The following is a 27,064-nucleotide window of genomic DNA, read 5'->3' as shown; positions in this document are numbered from 1 at the left end:
AGCTGCCTAACAATTCCTTCCCGCCCCTCCCAAAAACACTCTTCCATACTTTTCCCACCCGTACCCAGCAACGCTCCAAGTTCACACCCAGGCTCCTTCCCAGCAATTTACTTCCCTCTCCCTCAGCTCCTCCATTACCCCTGACTCTACCAAGCCTTTGCACTGCGCTTAAGGGGTGCAAGAAATATGGTTCTGTATTGAGTTTAAATGAATTATTACTCCGAGTTCTGTATTAACATGCATAGTAAGGAATCAGTTTGTCAAAAAACATTTCCTGAATCCTTTTTGCTGTCTGTATTCATACAGACATACTTGCTGACAGGTATTTTGAAATAAATAACCAAAAATAATTTTAACGGGTGTAATTATATTGTATTATTATGACAAACAAAATATGCAGAATTTTGCAGAACTTCTAAAATATTGTACGCATCATTTTTATTTTTTTCTTGCAGAATTCCCCCCGTAGAAAATATATAGATAAGGGTCCCTTCAATGCTATAATCTCAATAATATGTCATCATAATAAAGGAGTGTTGGCTAGGATTTAGAGCAGGGAGTCAGTTCACTTGGATTTTATTCACATTCTTTGACTAACTTGCTAAGTGGTGTTGAGCAAGTTACTTAATTCCCTGTGACACAAGTCATCCGTAAATGAGGATAATGCTTCCCATTCTCACAAGGGTGCTGTGAGTCTTAATTCATTAGTATTAGGGAAGTGCTTTGAGATTTTTGAATGAAGATGCGAAAGAAGGGCAAAGTATTATTAGAAGAGATTACTGCTAGTCCGATGGTGTACTTTTACTGTCTACAGCCCATGTACTCCACTGTGTGTAAAAGGACAATGCTCTCTTTATAGAGCATTATATCATCCTGATCTGTAAGAACAGCATTTTGCATGATGAGTTTATGCCTGAGGACAGAAGGGCGAATACTGATTCTCCTGATGGTGCGCCAGGCCAAGTTCTACACTGAATTATCCCCGTGCAGTCCCCTGTACCCCCATGAAGTCAGGCAGAATTTGGTGTGGACACCTGGAAAGCGGATGTAATTTCATGAAACTGCCCTACCTCATCCTTTTGCAGTTTCTCGAGCAGAACTGTCAGAACGATAGCCAGCTTGGTCTCGGTTATAAAGGCAATCCTGAGGGCAATTTTGCCCTTATCTTGATCATCCATATGTGCCAGGAGGGAGACAACCTCATTATAAACACCTGAAATGAAATAAAAGGATAGCAGAAATTGGTGCTGGCCTCTTTAATTCACTATCCAGTCAAGATTCTGCAGGAGCCCCAACACTGTGAGAAGTAGACCTGGGAATCATGGAAATCCTCTTCCTTCCTCCTCATGACCAGGTTTGTTTGCTGAACTACCCAGTGTGCTTGGGGGGAAATCATAATGAAGCAAATTTGCTCCTTTCAAGTAGATCCCCCCATAAAATAATCCTCCTTTCCCTCTTTACTGTCAATTGATGAGTTTTGATAGCATACAGAGTAATAATTTAACTCTAAGCCAAGAAATAGAGCTAAAGTTAAGCACATGCTTAAGAGTTTTGCTTAGTCAGGGCCCCATTTTCAAAAATCCTGAGCACCCAGATGTACCTATTGGCTATGCTGGGAACTTTTGGGGCTCGGTATCTCTTGAAAATCAGGCCACTGTTGGAGAGATCAGTATGAATTTAGAAGCCTAACTTTAGGCCCCTTGTTTTGAAGAAAGCCTTTAATCTTCTTTTATGGTAGTTTAAATACTTGCAGAGAAGACTCATGGAACGGAGTTCATCCAGTTCATAGAATATCAGGGTTGGAAGGGACCTCAGGAGGTCATCTAGTCCGACCCCTTGCTCAAAGCAGGACCAATCCCCAACTTTTGCCCCAGATCCCTAAATGGCACCCTCAAGGATTGAACTCACAACCCTGGGTTTAGCAGGCCAATGTTCAAACCACTGAGCTATCCCTCCCCCCTGTACAGTTGCCTGTAGAGGTCATAAAGGAATTCCCCCGCCCCCCCCAACCCCTATGCACAATTGGTGAGGTGTACGCTGTGAGTGGGGTGGGGTGGGGTGAGTCCCTCCAACCTTCATCTGAAGCATCAGGGATTGACCATAGCAGGAGATGGGACACCTGGTAGGGTGGACCAGTGCTCTAAGATGGTTCAGAGAATCTGTTTCCTTAGCTGTCCTGTTCACATGCTCAGGGTCCAACTGATCTCCAGAGTTGTGGGTGGGAAGGAATTTCCCCCTGGTCGGATTGGCAGGGACCTTTGAGTGGGAGGATGGGGCACTGATCACCTGCTAGGATAATCTGAGTATATCTGACCTAATCAATTCTCGACCATTGCAAGGGCCTCAGGCATTGGTGGAACCTCAGTCTCTCCTGTCCTCTGCCGATGGCACACAACAGTTTTGTCTCCTAAAGACTGAAATGTTTTTGTCCAAGACAAGTTTTGGGGTTCAGGGTAGGGTTGCTAGGTGAAATGTAGTGGCCTGTGAAATACAGGAAGTCAGACTAGATGATCTAATGGTCCCTTCTGGCCTTAAACTCTAGGGAACAATGAAATAGCTGGTGTATGAAAAAAACCAGGATTTGATCTCCCATGTATCTCTTCGCTCTGGGCAGAAATTCTCCAGGAGACTTAATATTTCACAAGAAATCTGAAATGCCGTATTTATCTGTCTCCATTGTAACAGCATTCCAAGCATGAAGGAGGAACTAACAAGATTTCCCCTTCCCAGGAAAGACTGCTTGAGGTTAGGTGATTGCCCATCCGTTATGCAAATTGCATCCTTCAGTTGTAACACCCAGATGCAAACGGAATCATAACTGTAACCTACACTGCCCATCCGTGTGGGATGAGGAGCACTAGTGTTGCTAAGAAATGTGACCCCCATGGTTTGTTCTCTTGCATTTAAGATATTAGCAGAGCTTCATTTAGACAGCTAGAGGAGAAGTCCTTCTGCCTTTTTTGTTCTAATTTCCCCTCTCTCTGATGGAGTTGGCTCCATGGATGCAGAAGACACAAAATGAGGACCCATAACAAACATAAAACAACTGGGAGAAAAGAAGGAAGACCTCCCTCATAACATTCCCTAGAAACTCAGATTCTCAGGAAAGTTTCCAGGTCCAGAGGCTGTAGGCCAACTCATCAACTGGTGTAAATCAGCACAGCTACAAGGAAGTCAACAGAGGGACACTGGTTTCCAGCAGCTGAGGTTCTGCTCATACAAAAGGAGAACATTACAGCTAATCTGTATGCCTATGCTTTCTACATGTGTGTGTGAATATAGAATGGATATAGAGAATACAATGCTGACCCTTACCTCTGTCAGTTACCTCCTGCTCACTCACAAATTTATTCATGTTTTAATCTTTCCTCAACACTTCCTCCAGTCCTTTCTCCAAAGAGCTCCAGTACTGATAGGCAGCTGGCCTCTCAGGCTGTCCTGTCCTGTCCAGGATAGCCAGTTCAGATGATGCAAGCACTATTATGACATCGCTGTGACTGTGACATAGCACATAAACTGCTGCTGACCAGGTGGGTGCTGTGATGACATGGACAAGAGCCTCAAAGGTATTTAGGCTCCTAACTCGCACTGAAATCAATAGATGTGAGGAACCTAAATACATTTCAATATCTGGGCCCATCCATGTACGCAGTCCAATAGGTGGCTAAATTTGCTCCAGTGTAGAATTTCTCATTTGCTCTAAATCATTTTGAATTTTGGTTCCGTCCCTCTCTCAGTTTGCCACACTTTCCAATATTGGTTTTACTGGAAAATCTGCTCCTGGTTGAATGGATAGAAAATAAAAGCACCGAACAAAGAAAGAGAAGAAACTGCCTTGGAGAATGCACAGTGACACTTGAGTGTGGTTGGTTGGTTGGAATGCACAGTGACACTTGAGTGTGGGTGGTTGGTTTCCTTTGCTTTTTAATTCGGTTGATTAAAAAGCTTGATGAAATCTTATTGGACTGTATTACAAATATTGATTTTATATTGTTTCACAATGAATTGAAATTTATTCTTCATTTCCATGTCCCGCCACACAAATCAACTAAATTATTTTTTGTTGTGTTTAATACAGTGTGGTGTCATATGTATGGCCATATGTAGAGGCCACACTTGATTTTGGAGATGATGTTGCCTTCAAAGCATTCAGAGTGATGACACTCTTTGCAGTAAACCGTATGGAAAAAGAATTCCAATGACATGTGTCCTTTGCTATGTATAAGTGATTTGGTGCCTTACCCTTTCTGATTTTGCCCTTACACGGACATGCTATTCTTTTGTACTCCTCCTTAGTAATTCGTCCATGTTTCCCCATTTTGTAGGATTTCTTTTTGATTTTCAGGTCATTACAAAACTTCTGATGGAGCCATTGGCCTCTTACTATTCTTCCTGTCTTTCCTTTGCATTGGCAGTTGTGCCTTTAATATTGTCTCCTGGAGGTTAAACTGCCAGCTTTCCTGAACTCCTTTATGCCTTAGACTTTTTCCCCATGGGTCGCTACCTACCAATTCTCTGAGGATGTTAAAGTCTGCTTTTGGCAGTCCTTCTCCTGTCATTCTCACTCCTTCCTTTCCTTAGAATCATGAAATCTATCCTTCATGATCCCTTTCACCCAAATCACCTTCCACCTTCACATTCACCACCAGCTCCTCCCTGCTGGTCAGAATCAAGTCTAAAATGGCTGTCCCCCCACTTACTTCCTCCATTTTCTGAAACAAAGCATTGTCCCCAATACATTCCAGGAACTTATTGGGTAATTTTGGGTTTTACCATATTCCTTTTTCAGCAGATGTCTGGGTAGGTAAAGTCCCCCATTACGATCAGGATTTGTGTTTTGCATATTGCTGTTGTTTGTTCTAGAAATGCCTCGTCTCCCTCCTCTTCCTGATTTGGTGGTCTGTAATAGACCCCCTACCAGGACCTCACCCCTGTTTATTCCCTCTTTTATCTTTACTCAGAGACTTTCAACTGGTCTGCTTCTCACCTCCTTCTGGACCTCAGAACAGGTTTACAATGCAATATGTCCTCTCTTTTTTTTCCTGCCTGTCCTTCCTCAACAAGCTATAGCCCTCTATACCAATAGTCCAGTCATGAGATTTATCCCATCAAGTATCTGTGATGCAGTTAAGCTCAGTTAAGATTCATGTACTAAAACTCCCAGTTCTTACTGCTTATTCCCCATTATTATTACTCCTTGCTTGTGTGTACAGACATCTAAGATGTTAAACGGATGCCCCTATGGATTTCCCTCTTGTTTCTCCTGTAATTCTACTGCAATTTTCCACATTTACTTCTCCGCACACAGCTAGTTCTCTATTAAGGCCACCTTTTTTTACCTGGTGGCTTTTTTCACCTGCCCCCTCTGAACTTAGTTTTAAGCTCTTCTCCTAAGGTTGGTGAGTCAGTGCATGAAGATGTTCTTCTCCTTCTTGGTCAGACGGACCCCATCTCTTCCCAGCAAACCTCCTTCCTGCAATAGCATCCCATGGTAGAGGAAGTCAAAGCCTCCCAGAGACCCATCTTCATAACCCTATTCTGTGGGCATGCCTACCATTGAGTGTGTATTGAGCAGAAAGAACACTCAGTGCAGGAGACAAGGGGACTGAGTTAAACTGCAGATGTCAGGTTCACATACTTCCATTTACCGTGACTAATCTCTTAAGCTAGTGGGGATGGCCACGCTATAAAAATATTTCTGGAGATCAGCATGTGATTATTTGTATTGCAGTACTGCCTCACAGTCCCAGTCAGAGAGCAGGATCCCATTGTGCTAGGACCTGTACAAACAGAGAACAAGATGGTCCTTAACTGTCATTAATTAATTAACACATCTTAACAGCACAACAAACAGACAAGTGGATAATAAAGCAAGCAAACAGCCCCCTTTGACCAGGTACCAGCAGATAACTAATATAGTGCTTCCTATTTCGGGAACTTTCTTCCTGAGTCAGGGTCTGATGTGACTCAGCCCCTGTTCCATGCCATTGTGTAAACTGGGGACTCGTACATTTGCACAAGATGGAAAGTATCCAGTGGCACACAGTTGAGGCCTACTCCATTTTTAGTACATAAACAGCAGGCCGCTCTGCAAGAAGCTAAGGGCATGGTCAGCACAGAGAGTTTGCCTGTCTCTGTGCTGGTGTTCTGCACCCCTCACAGTCTACACCTGGCTCCATAAAGTCGGGCCTTTCAAAAATGCAGCATCAGGTAGGAGCACAGGTAATTAATTGTAAGAATGCTTGCTCATTGCAGCTGTTACCATCCGGGCAAGGCATCCACATATAAGTCCACTACGGATGGACCAGTGATGGGAAGAGTGTTCAGCATGTGACAAGTAACACCATGAACTATGTCATGCCACAGAACAAATTAAGATCAAGAACAGAACAAGAGTATGTGTGGCAAAACCATGACAAACACTGTGCAGGCATCAAGGAGCTCATAAATTAGCACCTCATCACCCCAACACTGCCACAGCTTGACTTAGAACTTGGGCAACAGTAGACCCTCAAAAGGAGGAGGCCACAGCTTTACACCCGTGGTCACTGTGATGTTAACTGGCTGCATTTGACAAGAGCTGGATCAGAGGTTGACTTTGAGTGTATTTACAGGGGGCAAGGTTTTCGCAACACAAGCCTTGTGCACACACGCAAATAGTGTTCTGCAGCAGTGCAAGTTGAGCTGCAGCAATGAGCAGCGGGATCCTGCTTGGGCTCGTAATTCATACACTTCTCTCACTAATGAGGATCAACAGATTAACCCATACTGAATGCAGCTTGACAATATACCATCACTTAAAACACATTACAATCAGAGAGGATGATAAATATTCCATTTATACACATTATGTACAAGGCCCAAAATGACTGAGGATGCAAGAAAACAAAGCTGGTAAATAAAAAAATATGCATTTGTCATAAATATAAAGGGAAGGGTAAACCCCTTTAAAATCCCTCCTGGCCAGAGGAAAAATCCTCTCACCTGTAAAGGGTTTAGAAGCTCAAGGTAACCTCTCGTTGGCACTTGACCAAAATGACCAATGAGGAGACAATTCACACTTCTGCACAAAGCCACCACAGCACTAAGAATGTATATCTTTGTTAGCAAATAGGATCATTAGGGAGAAGGAAAAGGATAATCTCAGAAAGAGGCTCTCTCTTTCTCCTTCACTTTATTCTATCTAGGTTTTTCTACTGTTCTCATCAATGAAGTATCTGAGTAGCTTCCTCTAGTACATTAATAATATGACTCACATCTGTCATGGTAATATCTTTTATTGGACTAACTTCTGTTGGTGAAAGGAGTGCACAGAGTTCTCCTTCAGGTCCTTGAAAGGTTATTTCTTTCACCAACAGAAGTTGGTCCAACAGAAGATATTACCTCAGCTAGGGTGACCAGATGTCCTAAGTTTATAGGGACAGTCCAGATATTCGGGGTTTAGGTGCCTATCAATCCCACCCCACCCCCATCACGATTTTTCATACTCACTATCTGGTCACCCTATCCCTCCCCCACCTTGTCTCTCTAATAGCCTCGCAATGACATGGGAGTTTGTTCTCCTGGCACAGACTGTCCCCTGAGAAAGCTCTATCTACTGCACAGACAAGCCTCATCCTTATAGTAGAACACTTCATGGTGCCTGAGAAATAGGCCCTGTCAGCCACAGCCCTAATCCCAGGGATTTACCTGATATTTTAGATATACTGGGCCCTGGCCACTGAGCCCCTGGAAGAGAAGGACTGCGACCTGGAACCTGACTTGATGTGTTCACGTTGCAGAAGTATGTACACAGTGTCAGAAGGCAAGCAACAAACAACACTTCAATGGTCACTGAATGAGGGGCCTGTGGAAAAAAATACTACCATTATGCAATTCAAAGACTGTGTCAAAATGCACGTGCACAGTACTCAGACTCCCTGAATCCTGGCATTTCTGAACTTTCCATTGCTCAGTTTTGCAAACTTACTAATTGTTATTTTCATGCAGATTTTTATGTATTTGTTGGGCGTCTAAAGATATAAAAATACAGTTCATATCATTGTCGTGCAAACATCCCCATTTCATTGTTTGTTTTTAAAGAAAAAAGTACAGAACTAGGTTCTGGCAATTTCTGTATTGAGCTGTAAAGAAAGATATTTTTAAGGGTTTTGAACCGTCGAAACAGAGGCACAGAGATTGTCTCACACTGGGAGGAGTGGGTGATGCAGTGCACACTTTCCCAAGCCAGCAGAGTTGCTGGACCCCAAGAGATTCCCCCTCTATTCCGGAGTCAACCTTTGCCAGAAGCAAGCAGACAGAAGGACAAAAGTAGCTCTCCATTTTAATAAAGGCTCTTGTAACTTCCTGGGTAAACTGGTCCCTTCCATTCTTTAGCTGACTATTACTCAGGCTCTTTTCTTACTGGCAAACTTGAATTTTGATTTTTCTACGTCATGGCCAGTCTTTATCGTCTCTCTTGTAAACTTGAATATGCCAATCCCTGAGACGACATACTTTCTTGTTTTTTCCTGATTCGGCAATCATAGCTTTGGGGATTGAGCTCCCATTTAAGGTACTTTTCATGATGACCCCCAGTCCTTTATTTCATCTATCAGGATGTTCAAAGAGAGCAGCTACCCTTCACTGAACGCCACTGCTCTGACTTTGGATTCCCTTGTAGAATGTGTGGGGCTGGGGTAGTTGTCTCAGCTGGATTCTTAATCAAGAGGAAAGACGCTCTCCCCTGTTCAATCAAGATCAGGAATGGCACATAGATTTGGGAGAAAAAGTACATTTTACTTTTACTCTATTTTCTTATTTCTCAAAAGGAACAGTACAACAAAGATAAAAACATTGTGAACAATCAATATAGGTATTGATGTATCTCGTCTGAAATGGGACAGCTGCTCTTCTACTCTCGGGATGGATGCTATATCAATAGATAAGATAAAAAGACAGGCCTAACTGAGAGACTGAACCCATATGAGGGCCAAATTCTGCTCCTCGGTTACATGAGTATGTCGCTCCCCGACTAGGGCCCAAATCTGTGTAAAGAAGAGTAAATCTGGTCCCAAGGGATTATCGAACAACTTCCAAACTGTATAAGAAGGGTGGTTGAGTCTAAACTATAAAGACAGTTCCAAATATGGACCGCAGTTCAGGAAAGCAGCCTTATTCATCCCAGCATATGATGTAAGAAAATTCTGAAAATGTGCATCTTAGATCATGGTCATAATTTTAAAAAATTAATTGACACAGCGGACACCATTCACATTTGAAACATAAAGTAACTTAAAACTGTCCTAGCTTGAAGTGGTGTGAAACTGCTTCAGGAAATGTGGTCCTCTTACAAGTGTAGATGTGAGGTTGCATATATGGTAAAGCCATGTATACAGAATACATGCTGATATTAATCCTACAAATTTCCTAAACACTATACAGAATATCTAATTGCTTATTTTTAAATCCTAATCAGAGGAAAATTAAAATGATTTGTGCAAATAATTGAATTCTAAGGATTGTGTAACAACAAACACTCTTATTTTCTAGATCTACTGAGAGCTAGCTCTGAGAGAACAAAACAGTATTTTCAGTGTTTATGGGTCTTTACTGAAGCTGGTCTATTCTTTATCGAAGAACAGGAAAAGAAAAGAATTCACAATATTGTTATCCCTTTTGACATGAGTAATTAGTGAATATTTTGGGTCTTGTGAGTTGTTTCCATTGGGGGAGAAATGGGTGATGGAGTCAGGTATTTTTTTGACACAATCCTGCTATTTACAAAGAATGTACACAAAGTTCTATTTCCCTAACGACAGCAGGAATAGTTTCTTGGCTCACAATTCCAAGCCTCTTTCTATCCAGCAGTCTACCCTAAAGCGCACGTGCTCTCTCTCTCTCTCTCTCTCTCAACTTTTTCTGAGATCACACTACAAATACTTCTCTGGGGCTCCTTTGTGCTTCTGCGGTGTCACACTCCCTCTCTTCCTCCCCCCCGCCCGAACCCCATCTCCCTGCATTTGCATTCAGACCCTAGTGAAAGCCCCTTCCACTGTATGGCTCAACTCCTAGTCCAACTTTACTTGATGGTGACTTCTATTAAGTCAGCCATCTGTTCCACAAAAGAGCTTGATTGTTTTTACATTGATCCTGAATGAAGGACAACTGGCATGCCCACCAGCTTCAATAAGGCTTCCCCTTTCCCCAGCATAACTACCTGTTTTCATGTTGTTTTTATAAATTTGTATCTTGTACATGTCCGCAAAACCCACAGCACTCTTTTATTTTTACTAACCTGAAACAGGATATTGAATGCATAATTTCAGTTACACCAATGTAAATCTGTGGTAATTCATTAGAATGAGTCCAGATTTATCCTGGTGGCAAAATATGTTAGCACGTCACTAGAGAAAACATGACACTTTTTGATAATTGTTATTGTTGCCGGCACCCAGTGCCGAGAGGCTAATCAACAGCTGAGGTTGGTTCGCTACCCGCTGTGCTACACCCAATAATCACAACGGGGTGGAGAAGCAGAAAAGTTTATTTGCAGCTGCAAAAAGGTACAGGGAGAATAGAATCTCCAATCCTGCACCCAGAGCAGGAAGTTACACAGGCTTTTATACATCCTTTTTCCCAGCATACCTATCCAATAGCAAGCTGCCCTAAGTATCCATATAGCCAGCCAATCCAGTTCCCAGCTAGTGCCCTTGTTCTCTGTATCATTTGTTAAACTATACATAAAGCTGCTTTATTCAGCATTGTTCTTCCATATCTGCCCTGTTTGGCCTTGTTTAATTTCAGGCAGTCTGACTCTGCAACATATTGTTGCAGATCCTCAGCATAACTGCTGCGAGTGCCTCCAGGCGCGGGGGCCAAGGACACTTGGGCCTAGTATGCAGAGCTGCTGCGAGTGCTTCCAGGCGGGCGGGGGGGGGGGAAGGACACCTGGACCTAGTGCGAGGGGGCCTCATCGACACTCGTGGTCTTCCATCCCCTCGAGTTACCTAGTGGCCATGCCCCAGTGTCCCCACTGAACTCCCACATCTGAACTCCCAGCCAGAGCCCGTACGTGCTCCACCCACTAGAGGCCCTGATGCAGCAAGCCACCCCCATACAGCAAAACAAAACTACTTCCCACATGGCATTAGGATGGCAAACGATAATAGAGAAAGATAAGAACTTGCTCTAACAGGGGTTCTCCAACTTCATTGCACCACGACCCCCTTCTGACAACAAAAATTACTTCGCGACCCCAGGAGGGAGAACCAAACCCTGAGCCCGCCCAAGCCCTAGCTCCCCCGGGCCAGAAGGGGCCAAAGTCAAAACCCAAGGGCTTCAGGCCCAGGCAGGGGGCGGGGGGAGCTGTAACCTGATCCCAGGGCTGAAGCCCAAGTCTCAGCCCTGCTGCCCAGGGCTCAGGCTTGGGCTTCAGCCCTGGGCCCAGGCAAGTCTAACTCCAGCCCTGGCGACCCTATTAAAAAGGGATCCCGACCCACAGTTTGAGAACCGCTGTGCAGTAACATGCACTGATTATTGGTGATACTTGGTTTCCTCACAAAGACATGCACAAGGTTACATGGAACTCACCAGATGGTTAAACCACAAACCAGACTGAACACATGCCAGGAGACCGGGTTGTAGGCGGTCAGGCCTAGTGGTCAGAGTGGGAGTCATACCTAGTGGTGAGTGTCCAAATGCCAAAAGCAGGGATTGAGACAGGGCCAAAACCAAGAAGCAGGTCCAAAGATTAGAACTAGAGTCAGAATCCAAATGCCAGAGCCAAGAATCAAGTAGGGTGACCAGACAGCAAATGTGAAAAATCGGGATGGGGGTGGGGGGTAATAGGAACCTATATAAGAAAAAGACCCCCAGATCAGGACTGTTCCTATCAAATTGGGATATCTGGTCACTCGAGAATCAAGAGAGAGTCGGAGTCAGGAATCAGAGCCAAGGGTCAGAACCGGATCACCGGGGCCAGGGAAGAAGGGAGCAGGGCTTGTTCTGAGGAAGGAGCAAGGCTGGGTGTAGGACAGGATCTGGGCTGAAGCTGTGGAGGAGCAGAGCAAAAGCAGGGCTTGGCAAGAGCTGAGCCCAGGGAGGCAGAGAATCACTGAGCACCCAGCGAGCGACTGCTGCTGCTGAGTTTAAGAACCAGGCAGCTAACTTCTTCAGCCAATCTGGCAGGGTGGTCCAAGCAGGATAGTGTCGGAGGATGGTGCCGTGGGGAAGGCGAGCAGAGCTTCATCATCATGGGCTTGCTTCTGGACGGCGCCGTGCCTTGTGGGGCCGGAGGTCTATCTTGCCTGGTGGGAAACTGCGGTGCCATCATAGAATCATAGAATATCAGGGTTGGAAGGGACCGCAGGAGGTATCTAGTCCAACCCGCTGCTCAAAGCAGGACCAATCCCCAATTTGTGCCCCAGATCCCTAAATGGCCCCCTCAGGGATTGAACTCACAACCCTGGGTTTAGCAGGCCAATGCTCAAACCACTGAGCTATCCCTCCCCCTAGCAATCAAGTCCCTGGCCACCTCAAACGTGTCTAGGATGGAAGGGAGCTCCTGCTCCTCCACCTGGCTCTCTCTAGCAGGAGGGTCCAGTGGCACCAGACTTGACGGATCCCTCTGCAGGCCCAAAGTCGACAGTGCTGATCCCTGCGCAGGACGCAGACCGCTTATGCTGTCAGACCCAGTGCTCTGACCATGGGTGAGCGCCCTCTAGTCATCTTCTTGTGCTGCTTCGGTGGCACCGGTGAGTGCGAGCCGTAGTTTCTCTAACAGAGGCCAGAGCGCTGCGCACAGAGGTGCTTAATGCCAAGTCCTGCGCGCCCAGAGCCGGCAGGGGACGGAGGGCTGCCTCCATAAGGAGTTCTTTGAGCCTGAAGTCCCTTTCTTTCTTTGTTCTCGGGCGGAGAACTTTGCAGATCTTGAAGCGACCTGTTTGATGTGCTTCCCCCAGACACTTTAGGCAGGAGTCGTGGGGGTCGCCCATTGACATGAGCTTATAGCAGGTCCCGCACGGCTTAAACTCTTGGGATGGAGGCATGTGCCGAACCCCAAGAGGGGAGGGAATTGGGGTTGGGGGAACCCCCCACTTCTATTGAACTAATTACTGAAAACTAACCCTAACTAATTAACTATTTACAGGTTAACAGAAAGTCCCATCACTGGGGAAACTGTTTGCGGAGGCAAGAGAGACACACAGCTCCAACGACCGTCACAGGCAGGAAGAACGAATTGAAGAGGTGGCGGGTCGGCAGGGACCTATATACACCGCCATGAAGGCGCAGCTCCGGGGGCTCCACAGCTGACCCGACGGGTACTGCTTGGGGAAAAACCTTCCGATGACTGTGCACGCGGCTTACGCACACCTACTTGGAATCGACATGAGCAAGCACTCGAAGAACTTGGCAGATTCCCCCACAATGAAACCCTAATGCAGGGCAGTTTTACCGTTAATCTGTGCGTTAGATTAGGAGTCAGCAAGCACCTGACAGGGCTGTAGCCATGGGTGGGCCTGAGTGGGCTGCGGCCCACCCACTTAGCATCCAGGCCCACCCAGATCGGGGCTGGAGCCCCCCGAATCCACAGGCTGGGACTCCCAACACCGGGTCGGTGTCCATCCGCGTCCCGCTCCTGCCAGCGCCACGTGCTGCTGCCCTGGTCTCCAGCCCTGCCCCTGCAAGGTACACCCCCGCCCTCCCCCAGGCAGCCTCATGGTCAGGTGCCTGCTGAGCAGTGAAGGACGGCTGGAGATGGTGGGGGAGGCAGGTCTCCCTATCCCCAACCGCCCCGTCATTGCCCGCCCAGTTTCCCTGTCCTAGCTACGCCACTGCCTGTAAAGCTTTTCCTACAGAAGGAAAGTGCTCTCTTCAAATCACCACTCTGCCAGCAAAAATAGCTGAAGACTGGTTCTTATCAGCCTTCCCTTGAAACTTCAGCAAAGCCTTAAATACACCCAGGCCCTGGGAGAATTCATCTGAAAGGAGATCCCGACAAAGGTGTGGTGAAGTCAAGGGGTAGTCAGTCGTAGAGCAGAGGGTACAGTTTCTCAGCCAAGAAACAGGCCTTCTATCCCCAGTATTCCGCTAAGCTCTATTCACGCTGCCTCTACCACGAGCCGACCGCAGAAAACGTCTCATTGAAAAGCGGCTCTCTGACAAGGCCCCCTTTGTGCACCGGAAAGTGATCTCAGCAGGATAAGAATTAAATCCCATTTCCTTTACCCTTTTTAGGAACACTAGTCCAGCTGCTTCAGTCTCCAGAGTGCTTTAGAAGCATTCCCAAGAGCACCGGTGTGAGACAAGTCATCCCGTCGTACTCGTGGGGGAAAAGGCGGGCACACACAGCCTGACCCATTTCAGGCAAGTCACTTAATACTGAGAAAACTCTCAGGAGTCCTGCTAGAAGCTGCCGTTACGCAATAATGCTGAATTTACTCCATTTGCTTTTCCATGACAATCGTGTGATGCCACAAACCCAGGATAACGACACCATAGCAGGCTCAAATTCAAGGAGAGGAAGAACTGGGTTACAGTCTATGCATATATTTTATTCTCATGCAGAGACCCAATAACAACAATTGTATCTAACTCACTGATCCCCACTCCTCCAGCATCTGGACATCCCCTCACAGTCAGACCCCCCTGCTGAGCTCAATCTCCCCGCAACCCAACCCCCTCCCTCCACTGAGCCCCAACTACCTTCACCTGGACCCCCAATGCAGAATCCCATTTCCTTTGCAGCCAGAACCCCCAACAAGCTCCTGGGCATCCAGATCACCCACTGAGCTGCCAGCTCCCAGATTGCCCCACACAGAACTCCCTCACCCCACAGTTGGATTCCTTCCAACTCGGATCCCGCCTTGTGAGCCTCCCTGTCCACACCTGGTGCACCTGGCATGGTGGGGCAGGACTCTGGGGTGTTTCTGGGGCAGACCCAATCCTTGCATTGTGTCAGGGTTGGGTACAGCCTCACCGGTGAGTCCGTGTCCCCTGGGGGCGGGGGGGGGGAGGAGGCGGCTGCACAATGATCTCCCACCTCTGTGCAGCCAGTGGCTTGTGCTCTCCAATGCCATGCTGGAGCCTCCACATTTAATTAACAAATAAAATTTGCAGAATTTTAAAATATTGTGCGCAGAATTTTTCATTTTTGGGTGTAGAATGCCCTTAGCAGTACTGGGCGCACACCTACAAGGCAGTACCATGGCTGAAACAGAGCACTCCAACTAAAGGTACAACAGCCATGATGCAGGTCCACTTCTGCTATTACAGATTCACACGCTGTCAAATTGTTGTGTTCAGCTGTACAACAAAAGGATTTCACCAGAGCTGACGTGATACCCCTACTCATGGTGATTTCCACAGCCACACAGGAGAACAAAACTTGTTTTCTAACCTCCTTCTATATGACACTAAGTCCCAGTTATCACTAGGCCCCTTCTCTACAAATCCCTTTAAATGCGTGGACCTCAAAATGCATACAATTGTTTCAAGAGCTCTAGTTCTCAGTTACTGATATAAATTAAGCAACCTCATTTTCCTTTCTACAGTATGCAGAAGATTGTTTCCCCCCACCCCCTTCCAAAACTTAGACATTTATTTCCGAATCAGCATGAATGAGATCTAGCATAAAGCACATTCCGGTTTCTGAGAGCTTGCCTAAATACCCATTTCTGTTCCCACTCTTTTGTCATTGACTTTAATGGAAGTGGATTGGGCCCTAAACTAATAATCTACATTGAATGCTCATCACTAATCTCATAATTTAAAACCAAATTAAGCCCTCCCAACCTGATCACCATTGATTGAGGAAACAATTTAGATGCCAACTTGAAAAATCCCTTTCTAGAATACTAAAGAAAATAAATGCAAAGCCTAACTTTCCAGCTGAACCACTAGGAACTTTTATCCTATAAGGAATATTGGTTGTGAGCCAATTTTCAGTCTATTTTGCAAACCATTTTCATGAACTCTAGCCTAACCTACAATGAACAATGTATTACATATTTAGTGAAGATTAATTGTAAAGAGGTTCCTTGATCAATTTTACACTTATTCCATACAGACATTCAGTTTTAAATAATTTTAGCAGACAACTATATGGGTAAAGGACTATCAAGAAAAAACTTTTTTGAAAAAAAATCAGTCTTAATAAAAATGTCAGAACAAGATATCAAAGTGTCAAAACATTTCTAGAGACAAAAATATACCCAGGCCATCTTACAAAACCTCAGACAGCAATACGTACGTCAGTCTCTCCTAGCTTTACGTGAACAAATATTACAGTCAAATTATACGTCTCCTCCTGGCCCAGGTGAACCAAAATATGCTGTTTACTGTCCAATACCTTCACTTTACGTAAGCTCAAGCTTCCAATGAGAAGGTCAGTTACTTGCTGGGATAATAAATGCCAAGGTTTTGCCTGATCCAGTCTTTGCCGCTCCAAGTACATCTTTACCTTGCAACGATAAGCCTATGGTCTGCCTCTGTATCTCAGTAACCATGCGATACTGTGCTTCTTGCAAACCTAGTATTTGGGAGAGAAAAAAAAAAAGATTCTTACTTTTTGCCTTGGATAATGATACATTTTCCCATAAGGAAAAATACTGCAGGTGGCAACATTATCTTGGAACTCTGATATTTAAAAACAAAAACTCCTGAAACAGCCAATGAAGAAGACTGATGAAAATTGGTCTTTTATTCCAATACTTTCCGAAGAACTGTTGGTGTACTTACCTTTCAGTGTTTTGTTTGACAATGGGAAATCTGAAAATCTTTCAATTTCATTTGGGCTGATCTGAAACAAAAGGATTTAATCAATGCTAGAATATAAGAATACCATGGGATTGAACTGATATCCTTTTCATTTGCTGGTAACGTTGGTAGAATTTTTAGTGGGTTAATTCTAGGAGTACCTGGCAATCAACCGCAACCAGCTCACTGGAGGTAAAAGGTCTACACATAGGCATAGTTTGACTTCTACATTTGGGGGGCCAGCTTCAGTCAGGCCAACAGGACTCTGCATGGGGGGAGGGGGATGCGCAAATTCCACAACTGTCGAGGCCTGCAGTTTGGGGAGGAGGGGCAACCCTCCCACCCCACAAACTACACCCTTGCATCTACATGAGGTTTACCTAACCCTGACAATTTTTCCTAATCTAGACACATTTTAAAATGTGGAAAGTGGAGCAAAAGATGCACTTATCATGGCTCTCTTATGTACAGTAGCAGTTCAATCTAAGGTCTTCAGAGACATCCAATTGTAAGGATAATCTAAGATACATAATCAAGGTTTAAGCATTCCATATGCTGCTTGCCAAAAAGCCCAAGCCATGCCATGCAATTAAATGTTCATACTAAATAGATGATAAAACAATATCAAACCTAGGAGCAGAATTTCTCTAGATTTTTCCGAAGCTGTCCCACCACTGGGGACTCTCTGCTTCTCTCCCTCCCCCATCCCCAGGGCCCCTGTGCTTCCCCACCCCCACCCCTCGACTGACCTCTTCCTTGCCTGCCCACCCCCAGACACCCTAGTGCAGTGGAGGAAATAGACCACAGGAGCTGGAGGAGGGCACCTGCATGGCGCAGCAGGTAAGAGCTCCGACTATGTGCCACGAACAGGCCTCTGGTATGGAACTCGAGATGGGGGTGCCCCTCCACCCTCCCTAAATGGCAGTCCTGGCCAAGGCTCCCACGGCTTCCCCACAGCTGTTTGTGTCATCCCCACACCTTTGCAGGGCGGGTGCAGCAACAGGGGCAAGAGTCGTGCACTGGCTGTATGGAGGTGGGAGATCACCCTGAAGCCCCCCGCCTCCCCTGAGACATGGACTCAGAGGTGAGGCTGCACCCGACCCTGACACAGTGCCAGGGCTGAGCCTCTCCAGAAACACGCAGGGACTCTGTCCATCTGCACTGAGCTGTAATGTATCTATAGCCTGAAAAAGAAAACTCAGAGAGAAGGGAAGAAGCAGCTGATAGGGATGGGAGAGAATGGGGATGGACGGATGGAGAGAATGGTATTGGTTCCCTCTAACTAGACAGCAGGGATGGGTTTGTGTCTTGGAGAGAAGACGGTTTCCATTCTTCTCAGCAGACTGGGAAACCATCAAATTAAAGAGGCACTTTGTAGCCAAGTCTAACAGAAAAATGTGTGAGTCTCAAATAACATTCAGGGACAACACCTGAGCAGGAAGCCCTTCTCCTCCACCAGTAGTGAAGTAAAAGGGGTGGGATTTGGCATTCCCACCATAGCACAGCCCTTGGACTCCACTGAGTAGGAAAGGAATCATTTGAAGCAAACTCTGGTTAGTAGGTTTAGTCCTCTGGTTATTAGATGTGTGGTTGTGACTCTTGATAACACTTTATGATCATCTGGTGCCTTTTATCCAGAAGGATTTCAGTGCTTTACACATGGTATTATTTTATCCTTTGCTGAATTGCAGCTAGGCCTTGGATGGAACATGTCTGGCAACCTTCACTACATGTGGGGTGAAGCGCAGAGTAATCTATCTATTTGAGACGGCTGTGTGGGCATGAGTGTATGCTTTCCTCGATTAGGCTTGTTTCACTCTTGTGAGCAAAACCCATAATTGGTGGGGTATTCTTGTATTGGGTTTTGTCACGTTTGCGATGGAGCACACTATGAGACTGAGTAGAGCAGCGATAAACTTTCTGTTATTACTAGGGCCCTACCAAATTCACAGTCCATTCTGGTCAATTTCATGGCCATAGGATTTGAAAATAAGACAATTTCACGTTTTCGGAAGTTTACCCCTGAAATTTCAGGCTGTTGTAATAGTGGGGGCCCCAACCCAAAAGGGGATGGGGGAGTGTTGCAAGGCTGCTCTTGGGGCATTGCAGGATTGACACCCTCACTTCTCTGCTGCCTTCAGCAGGGATGGAGACCCCCTGCATCCAGACCTACCCCCACAGAGTCCCCTCTGCATCTGGATCTGTGCTGAGTTCCCCTCCCTGCATCCAGACCCATGCTCTGACTAGCCCCCTGCACCTGGACCATCCCAAATGAGCCCCCCATCCCACTGAACCCCCCAGCACCTGGACCCTCATGCTGAGTCCTCAGCACCCAGCCTCCCCTGCTGACCCCCAACCACCTTCATCTGGACCCCCTGCACAGTCCCATTCCCCCTGCACCCGGAACCCTCACTTCTGAGTCCCGGCCTGCGACCAACACGCGCAAATTAGGGCCCGCGGGACCGGCCTGTCCGGCCCGCCTGAGCTCCCGGCCAAGGAGGCGAGCCCCGGCCCCTCCCCCGACCGCCCTCCCCCCATCCAACGCCCCCGGCTCCCTGACTCTCTCCGCAAACCCCTGCCCCTCATCCAATCCCGCCCCCCGCTCGCCGGAGCCGGTCCCGCCGCTGCAACGCTCCATGGCAGGAGCAGCGGGCAGAGGGCGAGCGGCTGCGGGGGAGGGACCGGGGTTCGCTCCCCGGCCGGGAGCTCAGGCGGCCGGACAGGACGTGGGCAAACGACGTCTGGCCCGCAGGACCGTCCTGTCCAATCCCCAGCCCCTCCCCCGCTGCCTCCCCTCCCCCGGGGTGTGGATAGGGGACAGGGAGTGGGGGGGTTGGGGTCCCGGGGGCAGTTAGGGTGCGGGGGTCTCCGGAGGGGGCGGTCAGGGGACAGGGAGCAGGGGGTTGGATGGTTCGGGGATTCTGAGGGGGGCAGTCAGGGGGCGGGAAGTGGGAGGGGGTGGATAAGGGTGGGGACCATGCTATTTGGGGAGGCCCAGCCTTCCCTACCGGGCCCTCCATACCATTTTACAACCCCATGTGGCCCTCGGGCCAAAAAGTTTGCCCACCCCTGCCTTAGTGACACAGTGGGCCTGGCTCATGGCTCTGAGAGTGAAGGCGCAGCCTGGCCAGTTGGAAACTGGTCCATGAGATCTCTGTGCTTCTCTGAGCCATGTGGCTCCTGATCATCGTCAGCTCTCAGACACGCCAGCATGACCCCCGGTCTGAGTCCTGTAGGCCTAGAGAGTGCTAAGCCCCTGCTGTGCCCTGTGATTCTGCTGCAGAGAACGACAACCTCCGGCCTTCTCAATGCGGCTCTCCCCTCTCCTGCCTGGGAGCTGACCCATAAAGCACGCTTCCCCGGATTTGTATTAGGCATGTTTTGTAGGTTGTGAAACTGAGGCACAGAGAGGCCAAATGACTCTCCCAAAGTCACAGAGGGAGTTGGTGGCAGAGCTGAGCATGACAACCTGGAGTCCTGGTCCCCTGCCCACCAGGGGAGATGGTGCTCCACAACCCCCTGTGTCTTATCTGGTTTGACCTACATGGTTCCAGAGAAGGCCTGGCTGTTCACCTGCCTTTGTAGGGGCAATGTGCATGAAAGGCCAGGATTCCCTGAGCCTGGGAGGGAATCTGTTACCCTGAGTAATGGTGGGGCAGAAGGGGATTGAAGGCCAGAGCCTGAGAGGTGAGAGTCGAGAGGCTGCTCCCCTGTGTCCACTGCTAACTCTCCCCCTTGAGCGTGTTGCTTTGGGCCAGGTCTGGCAGAGCTGCACCCAGTAGCGGGTTTGCGGTGGCCGTGGCGTCTCCGATGAAAGGCCGAGTATTAATAACAGGTGCCCACCATACCGGCGAGCTGCCTGACTGCCAGCATCACACCAGTGCTGCTGCCGAGCTCTGCTGTGGGTCCAGGGCCAGAAAACGTGCTCGGGAACGGGCACTCGTGCAGCCCGCGGAGCTAACCTAGGGGCGCCTGTGTGTGAGGAGCCCAGCTTGGCTGTGCCAGGCCCCCTGTGTCCTAGTGCATGGGCAGCAATGCGGACGCACTGACGGCCAGGCGAGAGCAGAGCCTGGGTATTCGGGCTGCTGCTCACAGCTGGTGTGGACACGCTGCCTCCTTTGCTATGCGAGAGACATGCCTGGCACTTCCCACCCAGACGCCCTGCGCAGCTCTCAGCAGGAGCCCGGCCTTTACACCCTGCTGCAGCTGCATTTCCTGCTCCTGCTGCTGCTGGAAGGGCGGATGCTGGTTCCTGATGGGGAGCATCTGGCAGTGCCCATTCTGCTGGGGCCAGTCACCAGGGCAAAGTGTACTTGGCAACGAATTGAAAAGAGAAAATGGCAGAATGAATGCCAAGCCGGATACCAGTGCTTCTGGGAATGCCAGCTAAGGAGGGTGGCAGATCTCCTGCCTTCAGAAGCCTGTCTGTGGCCAACTCCCCCTTCTGTCTGAACAGCGGCATGCAATGCTGTCAGCCCCTCTGGGGATGCAGTCAGCGTCCATCTCACAGTTGTCTTGTGGCTGATCTGCCCAGTGTGGGGGCTGCTTTATTGGGGCGTTGAATTCCCTCCTTTGCCCGACACCAGCTCTCACTAAGGCTGTTGGCCTTCTGGAGCATCCTCCTTTGCATCTAGCTTGCAGCCGAAGGCACAAACCTCGTGCACAGGAGCAAGTTGACACCTCGCTGCCTCCCACCGGGCATTGCCATCCTGTGCAGGGGTGAGGTCACTCCCTGAGCAGTTCTCCTCACAGGTCGCTGCTCCCCACTTGGAGTCTCTTTTTCGCATTGCCCTTCTCAGCTAATGTGTTGTGTATCCTGTATCCTGTCTTCCAGCCATGCCGAGGTACTGGAACTAGGAGTGCTGGGGGTGTGGCAGAGCCCTCTTGCTTGAAGTGGTTTCCCTCATATAGTGCATTTAGTTTTGTTCAGTGGCTTTGAGCACCTCCACTATAAAAATGGTGCCAATGCCCCTACAGCAGTGGCCAGTGCTCTAATACACAGAAGCATATATTCACCAAACTTAATGCCTATAGCGGAAAGTTACTCCACTCCCTCCTTTAACCAAGTTTAAGATATTTTCATACTTTCAAAGATCTAAGCGGTCTCTCACTGTATCTTTGCAGGAACCATGAATAGAAACAGAGAATTGTGGGACTGGAAGGGACCTCGAGAGGTCATCTAGTCCAGTTCCCTGCATGAATATTAGAAGCCAGCAAAGAAACACTTACCATAGTTGCCTTCTAAATCCATTTTACTGATGCTGAAAGAACTGAAGCTTTGTTGGAGGACCCTTTCAGCCAGTCTCTGAGTGTCACTCTCCTCCTAAAAATATCAACCCTACAGACGAAAAATGAGGAGATTCACAGATTTCTAAGGCCAGAAGAGACAATTATGATAATCTAGGAGTGGTTTTTAACCTGTCACCTGCAGACCCCTGGGGGTCCACAGACTATGTGTAGGATTTCCAAAGGGGTCCTGCACCTCCATTCAAAAATTTTTAGGAGTCCTCAAATGAAGAAAAATTGAAAACTACTGATCTAGGCTGACCTTCTGTAGAACACAAGGCATAGGACTGCCATGAATTAATTCCCATTTGATCTAGAGCAGATCTTTTTGAAATCAAAATTGGATGTCTTTCTAAAATTTGATGGAGAATCTACAACAGTTAGTAATTTTTCCAGTGGTTAGTTATCCTCACTGTTAAAAATAAACCTTATTTCCATTCTGCATTTTTCTAGCTTCAACTTCAAGGCACTGGAAATAACTTTAAAGTTATTTCAATTTATCCATCACAGCTATTAAGTGTCAAAGATCAACTGCACTACAGCAAGTGGTAGACTTTACAGCTACGCTGTGCAAACATAGGATACAAGGTTATTCTTGGGGGCCCACGTATAATGTAGGGTACCGGGAACCACGTATTCTTGTGCTCCACAGAGAAAAGGTTTCCTCCAAGATACTAAAATCCACAGATTTTTGTCTGAAACATCCTCTTTTCCCAATACATTGAAGAGGATTCAAAGAACCAGTTCCCAAGAAAAATTAAGCCGTGTATTTGGGGAGCTCAGTTATCTTTTCTTATACACACTCAAAGTAATACTCCATCCTGAGCCCCTCCACCTGCCTGAGAGGTCAACACGTTTACACCTACCTTGTGGCTCATGATCTGTATGAAGAACTTTGTTCCTGATGTTTTCGTTAAAACAAACAAACAAAAAACGCAAAGAGTTAGATTCTCTCCTGTCTTCACTGCAATTCACACAATTTGAATGCATCAGTCATCTAAACAAATCCTTCCCCCCAAGATTATAAGTTTAAATAAGACAGAATTTAAAGAACTGCAGAGTCTAGAGTCAACCTGAGTCTCAGATTTGGTTGCCCATCAGAAAATATGTTTGCTACCCCGCCGGCAAGTTGTCCCTTCAGTCCCATGATGTGCTTTTGCTCTGAAAGGTGACTGGCTAAAAATGGCATCTCCTTAGCTGGCCTGCTCTGTGTGTGTGTATTGGAATCAGAGCTGTGAGGATCGTGACAAAAATGAGAAGGGGGAGGATTTGTAGCATTTTGCTCATCTTAACTCTGCAGAGCCAGCCCAGCTACAGGAGGGAGAGCTCAGGTCTATTCTGCATCATCATTGTTGTTATTTATTTGTATTAGCATAGTGCCCAGGAGCCCTAGTCATGGACAAAGATCTGTTGTGCTAGGCACTGTACAGTGATTAAACAAATGCAACATTAACAGAAAGAAAAGGAGTACTTGTGGCACCTTAGAGACTAACCAATTTATTTGAGCATAAGCAGAATTAATATCATATTGCCTCTATATAAATCCACACTACATTCCTATCTTGAATACTGTGTGCAGATGTGGTCGCCCCATCTCAAAAAGATATCTTGGAAATGGAAAAGATACAGAAAGGGGCAACAAATATTATTAGGGGTATGGAACAGCTTCCTTATAAGAAGAGAGAAGACTGGGACTTTTCAGCTTGGAAAAGAGATGACTAAGGGGGTGAAAGTAACTAAGGAAGTGTTATTTCTGCTTCTCATAACACAAGAACTAGAGGTCATCAAATGAAATTAATAGGCAACAGGTTTAAAACAAACAAAAGGAAGTATTTCTTCACACAATGCACAGTCAACCTGTGGAACTCCTTGCCAGAGGAAGTTGTGAAAACCAAGACTATAACAGGGTTTAAAAAAGAACTAGATAAGTTCATGAATTAGTCAGGATGAGCAGGGATGCAAAACCAAGCTCTGAAGTGTACCTAGGCTCTGTTTGCCAGTAGCTGGGAATGGGCCAACACTAGGTAAGAAGGAATTCTAGGCTACCCTGAGCTGTATGGTTATGACACTATCTGACCCCCCTGCTGGATCCCAAGGCCATAGAGCCATTCAGCCAAATGGATGGTATTGAGATGGGGGACTATGACCTGTTCAAACAGGCTTTGCTGCTGAAGTTTGAACTGAGCCCCGAGGCGTACAGGAAACAATTCCGGGGTGTACGCAAGACCCCAGGTGTCACTTACAAGGAGGTCACCAATCTGCTGGGGGAAGATCTCCATAGGTGGGGGAAGGGCAGAGGGGCCACGACCGCAGCGGAGGTGTGTAACCCGGTCGGGTTGGGGCAGCTGTATGACATCTGCCCTCCAGACCTGAAGATGTGGTTAGTGGACCGGAAGGCTAAAGATCTGCGCAGTGCAGGGGCACTAGTGGATGAGTTTGTGAACAGCAGATAGGGGGCAGGAGGGAGACTGGATGGAGCTGCAGGAGGATCCCTCCTTAGAGAAGCTGAGGGCCCTTGCTGGCCACAATGGTGCAGGATCCCAGGGGGAGGACCGCTGGGAGAGATTCCTGTGGGAGAAGGGATTCCTGTACCAGGAATGGGCTGGTTCAGGGCCAACTGAACCTTGGAAAGCCAGGAGGCAATTGGTGGTCCCCCAGAGGTACCACCACAACATTCCCCTTTCAGGGCATCTGGCGCACCAGGCAGAGGCTGCTGCAGAACTTTTAGTGGCCCGGGGCCTTTGACGCCGTCCAACAGTATTGCAGGGCCTGGGACTCCTGCCAGAGGGTGGGGAAGGGCCAGGATAAGTGTAAAGCAGCTCTGAGACCTCTGCCCATCATAGAGGAGCCTTTCCAGAGGGTGGCCATGGACATAGTGGGGCCCCTTAGCAGGGCAACCCGGTCGGGGAAGAAATAGATTCTGGTGGTGGTAGATTTCGCTATGCGCTACCCCGAGGCAGTGGCCATGTCGTCTATGGAGGCAGACACCGTGGCAGACGCGCTGCTCACCATTTTCAGCAGAGTGGGGTTCCCCAAGGAGGTCCTTACAGACCAGAGGTCCAACTTCATGTCAACCCTGCTCCAGTGCTTGTGGGAGAAGTGTGGGGTCCGACACACCTGGGCCTCGGCGTGTCACCCTCAGTCCAACGGGCTGGGGGAGAGGTTCAACGGGACCCTAAAGATGATGCTGAAAACCTTTATGGACCAGCACCCACAGGACTGGGAGAAGTATTTACCCCACCTGCTGTTCACATACAGGGAAGTGCCCCAGGAATCCACAGGGTTTTCCCCTTTCGAGTTGTTGTATAGGAGGAGGGTGAGGAGACCCTTCGACTTGATGAGGGACGAGTGCGGGGGGAAGGCCTCCCCCGATGGAGTATGTACTGACCTTTCTGGAAAAGCTCGCGGAGCTCATGGGCTTGGCCAGGGGAAACCTAGCCAGGGCACAGAGGAAGCAGAAGGTCTGGTACGACCGCTCAGCACGTGCCTGCTTCTAGGCTACCAGGGACCAGGGGATACTTCACATCCCCATGAGGAAGCACAAGCTGCAAGCTGCCTGGGACGGCCCCTTCAAGGTCATCAGACAGGTAAATGAAGTGAAATATGTAGTGGAACTGTCCATCCGGGCACACCGCCACTGGGTGCACCATGTCAACATGATGAAGCCATACTGGGACAGGGAGAAGTTGGGGCTGGCTGGGTGTGGTCAGTGGGAGGAGAAGGGAGAGGATCCCCTGGTGGGACTCCTCCCTGAGGTGGGGGCTGACCCCTGGCTGGAATCAATTCTCCTCTCAGACCAGCTAACCCCTGCCCAGCAGGCTGAGATCAGAGAGGTGCTGCCTTCACATCGGCAGCTGTTCTCCAGCCGGCCTGGGCTCACTAACCTGGCTGTTCACCGGGTGGAAACAGGAGCCAATCTTCCCATCAGGTGTCCCCATTCAGGGTCACTAGGAAAACAGCCCAGGATCTGGAGAGAGAGGTTGGAGACATGCTGGCTTTAGGGGTGATCCAGCCGTCCTCCAGCCCCTGGGCCTCTCCCATGGTGCTGGTCCCCAAGAAGGACGGGTCGATCCGGTTCTGTGTGGATATCGGAAGTTCAGTGCCATCACCGTGTCTGATGCCTACCACCGAGAAAATCCTAGACAAGTTGGGGGGGGGGGGGGGCGCTGATGTGACGATGTGGGACTGTTCTTAATGTTTCCTCTGAATAGTGTGGGGGTGCCTCAGTTTCCCCTATGCAGTTCTTAAGGATCTAGGTGGTGGGATAAGGCTGTATGATCACTGCAGAGCCCTAGAGGGCAGGTGTGTGCAGGAGTCTGGACACAGAGAATTGCCAACACCCTGTTTCCTGGCCACTGATGGCCTGGGCCCTTCTCCCCTGCAAGGTGAGAGCTAAAGGATTGGAGAACAAGGGAATCAGGTGACCTCCTGGCACGGGGAAAGGAACAAAACCCAGAGGAGGAGAGGCTGGAGGGAGTTTCAGTTTGGGGCTGGCTGGGACATGGAGTGAAGGGCAGACATGGTTGTCTGGCTCACTGCCTCCCAAAATGGACCCAGCTGAGGGGTCCTGTTCTCTGCACCTGCAAGCTCTGTTTTAGACCATGTTCCTGTCGTTTAATAAACCTCTGTTTTACTGGCTGGCTGAGAGTCACATCTGACTGCGAAGTTGGGGTGCAGGACCCTCTGGCTTCCCCAGGAGCCCCGCCTGAGCGGACTCGCTGTGGGAAGTGCACGGAGGGGCAGAGGATGCTGAATGCTCCGAGGTCAGACCCAGGAAGCTGTGTCAGCCTGCAGACAGTCTGCTCACAGACAGGAGACTTCCCCAGAGTCCTGACTGGCTTCATGGGGAGCAGTTCCAGAGCATTGCCCGGGGACTCCATGACAGCTATCAAATCCCCCCTCACTCTTCTCTTCTGCAGACAAAATAACCACAGTTCCCTCAGCCTCTCCCCATAAGTCATGTGCCTCAGCTCCCTACTCATTTTCATTGCCCTCCGCTGGACTCTCCAATTTGTCCGCATCCTTTCTGTAGTGGGGGCCC

At 48.2% G+C, this 27,064-nt stretch overlaps 1 non-coding gene across 3 annotated transcripts; it reads right to left on the bottom strand.

The window, feature by feature from the left end:
- Positions 1–7,704: 7,704 nt before the first annotated feature.
- LOC125629805 (uncharacterized) lies at positions 7,705–26,160 on the bottom strand. Of its 3 annotated transcripts, none has more exons than XR_012666229.1 (5): positions 22,890–23,001; positions 21,967–22,075; positions 16,720–16,780; positions 16,442–16,510; positions 7,705–7,846 (listed from the first exon to the last, which is right to left on the bottom strand). It is a non-coding gene; the product is annotated as an uncharacterized LOC125629805 (transcript). The 3 variants fall into 3 exon arrangements; XR_012666228.1 differs by lacking the exon at positions 7,705–7,846 and adding an exon at positions 25,908–26,160 and having other exon boundaries at positions 13,359–16,510; positions 22,890–22,924; XR_012666227.1 differs by lacking the exon at positions 7,705–7,846 and having other exon boundaries at positions 13,359–16,510.
- Positions 26,161–27,064: the final 904 nt, after the last annotated feature.

This window comes from Caretta caretta, chromosome 28, assembly GCF_965140235.1.
Source record: "Caretta caretta isolate rCarCar2 chromosome 28, rCarCar1.hap1, whole genome shotgun sequence".
Classification (NCBI taxonomy): Eukaryota; Metazoa; Chordata; order Testudines; family Cheloniidae; genus Caretta; species Caretta caretta.
The sequence above is the reverse complement of the archived record's forward strand: the minus strand, read 5'-3'. Positions and strand labels throughout refer to the sequence as shown.